At 41.9% G+C, this 9,761-nt stretch overlaps 1 protein-coding gene across 1 annotated transcript in view; it reads left to right on the top strand.

Annotated features, from left to right (window-relative positions):
- Nucleotides 1-743: 743 nt before the first annotated feature.
- The window catches only part of LOC111571910 (zinc fingers and homeoboxes protein 2-like), a 155,690-nt gene continuing 146,672 nt past the window's right edge, over nucleotides 744-9,761 (top strand). Inside the window, exon 1 of the mRNA XM_023275323.3 lies at nucleotides 744-1,125. The gene's annotated coding sequence lies outside the window, so the exon portion shown is untranslated. The remainder of the gene's footprint in view (nucleotides 1,126-9,761) is intronic.

The raw sequence follows: 9,761 nt of genomic DNA, 5'->3' as shown, positions 1-9,761 counted from the left end.
TTGCTCTTTAAATGACTCATAAACTAAATATAATATACATTAAATAACCTTTGGGCTGTGTGTAGCTCTCATATCGGCCTGTTGGTGTCGCTCTCCGTCATCTTTTCACAAGGAGGGGGACGCTTCTACATTTATAGCATTTGATCAGGTACAAGCCCATTTATCAGAAAAATGTTTGAGCGTGATGAAATGCAGGGAGCAGTGTGACCGACTCATGAAACTTGCGCTCCCATTCCTTTTTTTCGTCACCCCCCAATCACAAAGATTTCCTTATATTTGACATGAAATGCACAGATTGTCATGCTGCTGCTGCACCAGAGCACTCTGCAGCTGTTTGCAGGGTCAGCTGCAGGATCAAACAGGTGTTAGAGGAGAGAAAAAAAGTGAAGCAGTGACATTTTTACACGCTTTTGCATCCCATCGTGTGCTTTGTTTACATTTCTAACAAGATGTACTTTTGCAAATATGTGAGTTTTAAAGGCTGTGGCTAGATTACAGACACTCTCATAGTTTTTAAATAAACAAAAAAAGAGGATGTATACGTTAGCGAGGAGCTGGGAATCTAATTGTTGGTGTTGCAAAGGCAGCATGCGGATAAAAGTGGCAAACTATGGGATAAATGCATTAAAAAGTCATTTCAAAGCACTACAGGTGTGCGTGGATATGTAGGCATGTTGTGGGGATATTTAACAGCAGCCATCCCTGCTCTAAGTGATGCAGCAGCAGGCTGGTGTAGCTCCGGGCTCCAGGAGGGGGACAGGGAGTGCACGGCTGCCACACGCCCGCTTCTCTCCACCGCAGCTCGTGCAGCCGTGCCAGTGTCAGGCGGCGCAAGAATCAAACTTTTCTGTACATTTTCACGTCACCTGGACGCGAAACATAAATCTGGCATCCTATGCAAATATATGCTGACGTAAAAGATCATGTGGTTTTTGTCGTCGATCCCCCCTATGAGCAACGAGGAGGCTTTTTTTTCTCCTCTCTACTGTTGTCTTTAGGTTAGCTATGCTACAATCTTTACTGTACCCAGCGCTAGCTATATGCGCCCCGCACCGCACCACTCTGGATATCTGGGAATAATCAACTTCCAGCCTGTCGCACCCTGCAACCGGAGACCGCACACAGGTAGGACACACTGGAAACTTCTTATTTTTTTAACTCCCAGAGAGAAATTGTGACCAAAGTGACCGCAAAAGTGAAGTTATTAAAGCGGCTTGGTTGCAGCCAGACTAGCCGCTTGGCTGGCTGGCTGACTCTCTCTGCCCGGGCTGCTGCTGCTGCTGCTAGCGACCGTCCCCCTCCATCACAGCCTCTCTGAGTGGGAATCACCTTGCTATCACCCCGGCAGCCAAACTGGAATTAAAACAGTTATTCACCTGGTTGTCAGGTAACTTTAGTCGCCGCTCTCCGCTTATATTTGGGGATAGTTGTAAGACAAGTGAATGTCATCCGGTTCGCGATGTTTTTGTGGACGCCAACTTTTGCCGTCCCCCCTCCACCCCCAGTGAAAGTGCACATAATAAATTTATTAGCCAACTGAGCTAGCTGTTAGCCGGTTAGCCCGTGCTAATGAGCCCGTTGAAGCTATTAGCTTTAGCCTTCCCCCCGCACACAGCAGCGCGAAACGTGGCTGCCCGTCTCTGGATGTTGTGCTTTCATGTCGGGAAATGCATTTGTTTTGGCTGGCTCCCTCTCCCCGTCTTCCCCTTCCGAGTAACTCCGCCGAGCCGAGTGAAAGGAAAAAAATATTCCCGTTTATTTTTCTCTTTTCCGTTTTATCGGTGTCTCGATAACGGTAGAGCGGGTGACAGTTGGGTTAGTAGCGTCGGTTCCAGTGTTGTTGTTGCCCGCTGTACGGTAGGTTCAAACGAGGCTAGCTAGCAGACAGTCAGTCTGGCTGGTTGGGTCATCTGAGGTGAAGCCGCCGTCAGCGGGCTGTATAGAAACACGCTGGCTGCTAACGGACGGCTCATTTCGAACAGTTTCTTCCTTAAACTGACATTTTTACGCTTTAAGTTGAATTTAAACAAACTGTCTTTAACGTTAGGAGCGCTTTTCTCGCTGTTTTTTGTTGAACACAGAAGCGGACCGTTGGTGTGCGTACTGTACGGCAGCCGTAGGTTTGAAGCCAACTGCCACTTAGTTTTTACATTAAACTGTTTTCCCCGGCTCGGTTTGTGATTTATGTGCGTTTATCTGCACCGAAATAAGTCAGTTAAGTTTATTAAATGGTGTTTTTTTAACCGGTTTTGGTGCCATGTACGCGAACGAACCGCCGTTGGTTTGGTTTAGAGGACTGGTTTGGTGATCAGACGCTGACTTCGTGCCAGTTAATGGCAGACTGGTTTCGTACTGGTTTACATAGAAGCAGGCGTACAGTATGCATTTTAGCACTTTTATGTCAAAAACACCGTCTATATCGGCTTTAAAACCGCTCAGTGTGCTATCTAGCTTCATATGAAAGTAGTTTGTATCAGATTAATATGTAAACACATTTTCCTATGCATGTATTTTTGGTAATTTTACCATAAAATTGAACTGCAGCAGTTAATCAGTTAATTAATTAGTTGTCAGCAATTGATTTGAGAAGTTTAAAGAAAAAGAATTAAGTCTAAACTCTGTCATTGTAGCTTCCTAAATGCAACCCCCCCCCCCCACACACACACACACACTCACTCACTCCCCCTTCTCTGTGGCATTAAACTGAATATCTTTGCATTGTGTGTAAAATAAGATAAGACCATCGAGGAAAACATAAACACCAAAGGATCACATAATCGGTAGTTGCAGTTCTGTTTGAAACCAGCAGCGTCTGGTTTTCAACAGTTTTATGCAATAATTTACTGCACAGCTGGTGTTTTGACCCAGATTGTACATGCAAAAATGTGTATTTTAACTGTTATGTTGTCTCTTTATTATAGACTACCAATTGTCTGTGTGTGACGAGGCAGTTTTTTTCCTGCTTTTTCTCATTTTCCCCTTTCCGAGTTCATCCAGTATATGTTTTAACAATTTCATGCAGTCAGTGTCTGTGTTTGAACCAATTTATGTCGAAACTAGCCTCCTATTAAACAGGTGTGTCACTTGAAAATGCACTTCTCTGTGCATATGTTTTGGTGATTTGCGCAAAAACTAGAACTGCAATAAGTAATCACTAATCGATTAGTTGTCAACTATTAAATTAATCATTAGCTAGTTTGATAATCAATTTGAGAAGTGTTTTTTGAAGAGAAAAAAGTCTAAATTCTCTAATTCCTGCATCCCATATGGGAGCATTTCTTCATTTATTTCCTCGTAAATGACAGAAAAACAAATGTCTTCAGGCTGAGGGCAAAATGAAGCATTTGAGGACGTCATCTTAGGCTTTGGGAGCCACTGATTGATGTCGTTCCCCATATTCTGACACTTTATAGCCCACAGAACTAATTGAGAAAACAGAAGAATCCACCATGACAATAATAATTACTAGCTCTATTCAAAACGAGTGGTGTAGTCTAGTTTTGAACTGTTTTGTATAAGAATTTACTGCACAAACCAGTTAAGTGCTGGTGTTTTGGGCTAGAATGTGCACAAAAAAATGTGTATTCTCCTGTGTATACATGCTATTATTGTCAGCGTATGATATGGCAGCTCTTTTCCCATTTATTCTGCTTATAATCCAAGTTTTGCTTTTTTACGTTTACCCAGTTTGTGCTAGTTGACACAGAATCAGGCAGCTAACATTTATTTTAACAGTTATAAGAAACTGCATCACTGTCTGTTCTGAAACTGCTTTATGATGAAACTGGTGTAATATTAGACTGGTTAGTGACTGGTGTATGTGAAAATACACCTGTTTATGAATATTATTCTGGAGATTTGCTCCTCATGTGCACATAGCAGGAGTACTGTGTTCAGGAAAATGTATGTTTTAGCTGGCATGTTGTCTGCGTATAGACTGGGTTCTTCGGTATATGATACAGCAGCTCTTAGCTCAACTTTTCCCCAGTCTGTGCTCAGTATGTTCTCTGACCTAATTTCCTACACAAAATCTTGTTACATAAAATCATGAATAATTAGGTGCAGCCGGCTCGCATGCCGGCTCAGGCCATATGCAGTGACATGGTTGCAGAGAGAGGGGGGAAAAACAAAAAAGAAGCCTCAGCGACCTATGACCCCACTCCACCCCCCTAGTCAGATGAATGCAATCAATGAAAAGGCCTAGTTTTGTTATTTTTTTCCAGCTTTCATGCAACCGCTTGCAGTTTGAGTTGAGTTTGAAGGACATACAGGAGGAAGATTTCCGTCAGGCTTAGACGAACAGGTGTGTAAACTGAATTTGGGCAGGTTTCACCCTCCGCCACATCCCTGACAGTGTGACTGAAGTGTGTCTTGGCTCCTGGAAATCATTGGAGAGGCTCCTATTTGGCAGCTCCTCTTCCTCCTTCCCTCTATATTGCCCGGTGACAGCTATAACTCCCACCTCCTCCCAGCCTGCTCGCACTGTATGGCTCCTGTTGAAAGTGTGTCAGATTTTTTAATATTATCTCCCTCTCGCCTGTTCTGGTTCATAATCACATTTCCTTTTCCATTGACCGACTTTTTTTGTCTCGTATTTTGCTGCTATTGTATCTGCGCCGTGTCAGGCTTTTTAATCCTATGATATGGATGCAGGGATCAGTCAGTCATGCTGCCAGTCTCCGAATCAGAGCGCACTCGCTTGCTCTCTGGCTTCTATTTATTTGTCACAAACGCCAACACACACACACACACACACACACACACACACACTTACTCACACCACACAGCGCTTTCTCGTGCGCTCTCCCTTCCTCACTACTACTCTCACATCACACACTCTTGCTTTTCCTCTTCCTGCTCTGACACGCTGCTTTTTTCTTTGACACACATTTTGCCGGTTCCTAGGAAGTGCAGCTGTGATTTGCTGTTTTGCCACCTGACCTGTCACCCCAATCCACAATCTCCCCCCCCCCCCCCCCCCATTCCCTCTCTGCACACACACACTGCACAACACAGTCAGATTTTATTTCACCGTTTAGACTGTTCACATCATTGGTTTTTTATTGCAGAAAATTGCTGTTCGTCTCGTGTGTTTTCTATTATTTGCGGTGATAGAAAAGGACCCCATTCTGGATTTGTGTTGCCCTCAATGGCATTCAGTCATGAGGGGCTCATGGCAGCTATACGAGCCACATGCGCGCGCGCACACACACACACACACACACACACACGCACCGCTATTTATTTCACACATGCACACACACATGCAGAAAGCATGCATGACAGCTGCATCTTGTACACACATATTCTGGGTTTTTTTCCACTCCCTCACTCTTCTTTTTTCTTTCTTTTTTTTGCTTTTGTTTCAAACACACACACTGGTACACGTATTTTCAGTGCTTTATGAAATAGTGAGAGGCTGCGTGTGGGGGTGTGTGTTTGGGAAAGCGAGCATGCCAGGTTGTGCGTGAGTGAGTGAAGTGGTAGTGATTGTGTGTGTGTGTGTGTGTGTGTTGTGAGTCACTGGAGAGCATGGGCTGGTCAGAAACACAGTGAGTGTGTTGTAGCATCCACCCTGCCTTGCTACTGGAGCTCTTCATGGAGAAACTCCACACATGCACCGGCTGTATTGGATCTGCACGGCTGCTGTTGGACCAAACCCACCTTCCACGTCGACTATAGGAGGGCTCAGGGTGGGGGAAGTTGTGCGAACATGAAAAACAGGGATCCCCATTTCGACCAGATTTAACTCCACACTAGAAATGAGCTTTTTTATTTTTAGAGTTCAGCCAGCTGTAATAACAAATATGTTTCTTCAGCGTCATACGTAATTGTTGCATCATGACGTTGGTTGTTTTGGCTCCGGCCATCAGTGCTACACTTTTGAGTCGGTTTAGTGTAAAAGTTTCGAAAGTCAGGTTGTTCTTGAAATGATCACTGAAGAGAAACGTGGTTTGTACACTGTGCAGAGTTTCAAGTAAAGCTACCGTTGTGCTGTTTGGCGTGGAGGGACTGTATATGTTTTTACTTCTCTCCTGCTCTCTGTGCTCACTAATACTATATTATAATACAGCTGAATTTCCAATAAAGCTGTTCTCATTTCCTTATTTTGCTGTTTCTGTTGTCAGACATCGGAACGTGTGTGAAATAGTAACTGATGTATGACTCACTAAGACCTGATGCTGATTTTATAACTGCAAATATAATACCCAAAGCTACTGATAAAGTCAAAACAACAACATAATAAAGAGAAAATGAGTTACCATGTTGTGTCCATGTTACAGTTTGTATAATATACACATTTTAAAATGTTTTTAACTAGTTTGATAAAAACTCGGATCTCCTTTGAAGTTGCACAACTGGCTTAAACAATATGAATTCTTATTTTATTGATTTTCACCATATTGCAGTTTCCAGTTTAACTCAACAATTCAGTGCTTCAACTTATCCAGTGACATACAGTTTTGAGGAGAAGGGTAATTTAGGTTTATTGATTAATCTATAAAAAACAAACAAACAAAAGTGGCAGGTTCAGTTTTTCTTGGGATTGATTTCTAAAAAAAAAGCCCAAACTATCCATTTGTTTATTCTGTGTGAGGTGTTTATTCTGCTTGGACTTTTAATCCGATTAGAATCCGTGTAAGCCAGTGGTTCTCAATTTTTTTCTGCCAGGCCCCACTTTGGAGGACAAAAAGCTTTGTTTTTACATTAAGACATGAGTATGCAGGACTGTGTTATTTTATCTGATTCCATTTTGTTTTTCACAGTAAAGATCAGGGGTGTTAAACTCATTTCAGTCCAGGGGCCACATTCAGCCCAGTTTGATTTCCAGTGGACCAGACCAGTAAAATCAGAGCAATAACAACCTATAAATAACCGCAACTCCAACTTTTCCCCCTTTGTTTTAGTTAAAAAAAAAAACTACATTCTGAAAATGTTCACATTTAATGAAGTGTCTTCTTACAACACATTATGAACACCCTGAGATTTCTTTAGAAAAGCAAGTTCAGTTTCAACAATATTATGCCTCAGTTGATCATTTCACAGTTTATCTACAAAGGAACACAACATTTTGTCACAGGTATCTGGAACTTAACAATGTAGTATTTTACTTTATGATCAAAACAACTTGTCAAAGTTTAGAAATTATTTAAAATTTCCAGTTTTACAAATTTACAATTTACAGTTAATGTTTTCTCTGTAGTTTTTCCCCTTTGTAAAGTCGTCCCGCGGGCCGAAATGGACCATCTGGCTGGCCGGTTTTGGACCACGGACCGCATGTTTGACACCCATGGTAGAAATAATCGGAGCAGATGAGATGAGGTGGTGACGTGACCAAGTACGCCGGTGTTCTAATTGCACATTAACGATGTGTTCTCCCATTCTCGGGAGTCCGTATTTGCTAAGTAAGCAAGTACGGACTTGTGCAACGGCCGGCGTAGTTTGTGCGCTGCAAAAAACAGGCCGACGTTAAAACAATAGTTCACATAATTAGTTCTGCGTAGACGGACCTTTTCCTCCCAGTCACCCGCACCCCGCTGTCATGCCTCTGCGCCCCTTCAGGGGGGTGCGCCCAACTATTTGAGAAGCACTGGTGTAAACATATCTGGAGAGTGTTGAGTTAGTTTCACTGTACTAAATCCAAGAAATCTCAAGGCAGGCAGGTCACAGAAATAAAAAGTGTCCTTTAGTCACAACACACAGAGTCATTATTGCTACTAAATTGACCTCCTGTGTCTATATAGAGGACCAGTCTGTTTTATTTCCACCTGGTAAAGACCCTTTGAGGATCGCCTGACTAAATTAAGCCTTTTAAAAGAACCTCTCTGCCTCAGAGTGTCTTTTCTGTAGCTAATTGGAGAAATATGTCAAGTTTTATCAGCTAGTCGTCCTGCTTTTCTGGCTCTGGCACAAGAGGACGACGTTCTCCATCCTGCCTTAAAAGCTCAGGTTTCTTGGTTGTTTTTCCCACTGGAGGATAAGTTGCCAACGTGGCTCAACACCAGACTTATTTGAATTACTAAATACTACAGAGTTTTGTGGTCAGTGACTAAGAGGACTGGAATCAGGGTTATCCTGCATGATTCAGCTCAAAGTCAGGGATGATATTGTTTTGTGACCCAGCCCTGCTCAGGATCCGAGTTTGACATGAATCTTAACTCTCTGAACTTTTTCAGAGTATTTCTTTTCCAGAGAGTATTTTCTGAGTGTTTCTTTGCTCCCGTCACATTTTTCTTCATGTGGGCTCTTTCATCACAATATAAAGTCCTGCACCTCTGTGGAAACAGCACAACCTTGACTGTGCAGTGTGATGGAGTTCCAGTGCCAACAATCTAAAGGAAAAAGACAAAAGTTGAATATCTGACTTTTTATTTTACAAAACTGTCCACAGGTGTTAACAATACTGTAAAAGAAGGTGTTTTTACACACTATAGATCTCAAGCTAACATTTTTACAACCTCTACGGACTAGATGTTTTTCACATCAACTCTAGAAAGATGTTTCACCATGCTGAAGGTATCCTCGACAACTTGCTACTCTGTTTACCGTTTTTGAGCCATGCTGCATTTATTTTATTGATCCAGCATGTTTTACTTTCCTCACAGTCTTTCTTGTTGTCTCCTCTCTGCTCTGAGTAAACACTGCCTGCAGTTCACCTGAAAACTCTCAGAACTTTTGTCACGACTGTCGGTCGGCTGGGTCACTGATGGCTTCTTGGTTGAGTAACACAGAATTACTAGTCTTTTTCCAGGATCTGGTTTGAGCAAACACTATATTTTTTGTGAATGAAACCTGTAGAATGAAAACATTTATCTAAAGTACTTCAATTTTAAGCCTAATTTTTAGGTCAGTTTACAGCCAGAACTTAATAATTTACCATTAGTGTTCAGAAGGTTAAAATCATCATCTTAAAGCCTACTTTCATTTTCAAGACAATTTTGAAATCTCATATTGGCTCATCTACTTTCTGAACAGAAATGTAAACTGTAGACACCGAGCAGTCTGTTAAATTGCTGAAAATGTATTTAGCAATTATTTATCTACCGGTTTCATTTTACATTCGGTTTCCTGTCTTGCCACACCGAGTCCTATCAGCTGATTGTGATCAGTGCCTGGTTTAATCAGAACATCTCTAGTGGTTGTCGAGGATCATCCACGTCTGCTGTCACTCCGAGTGTCTGATAATATTTGCCTGATCGATCAATATAATCTTTTCATGATGGAAAAATATTGATCTTGATCAAAGTAGTGTTGCAAAATGGCTATAAGAACAGTAATATTGATGGTGATAGAGTTTGAGTGTCCTGTGGTCTGCATGCTGCTTCAGAGGCTTTTCCACACTGCCAAGAATAACTGGGGGAAACACTGAATACTTGTAATTGTTTGAAATTTTTGGCAGGAGGAGGCCAAATTTTAGGATATTGAATACTGGCACAAAAAACAGATTAAATCCCAAAATATTAGCATTTGAAAAACTTGCGTGGGTCAAACCGGAAAGCGGAGCAGATGATTTCTCACTTACTGTACATTCTAATGACATGTTCCCAAATATATAATCCATGCAAGGGATGAAATCAAACTCAAATACAATGACAGAAAGAAAGAAGGAGAAAATGCAAATTAGTTATTTTTGCGGATGAGATAAAACACGCTCCATTGTGGTTGCGTGCTTGTCAGCTGTGAGCTGTGTAAAGTAATTAATATTAATGTAACATGAAAGTAAAACGGGCTTCACTCCTGTCGTATGCAGGATGAGCAGT

The sequence above is a fragment of the Amphiprion ocellaris genome, chromosome 15, assembly GCF_022539595.1.
Source record: "Amphiprion ocellaris isolate individual 3 ecotype Okinawa chromosome 15, ASM2253959v1, whole genome shotgun sequence".
NCBI lineage: Eukaryota > Metazoa > Chordata > Actinopteri > Pomacentridae > Amphiprion > Amphiprion ocellaris.
This window is presented reverse-complemented; position numbering and strand designations above follow the sequence as displayed.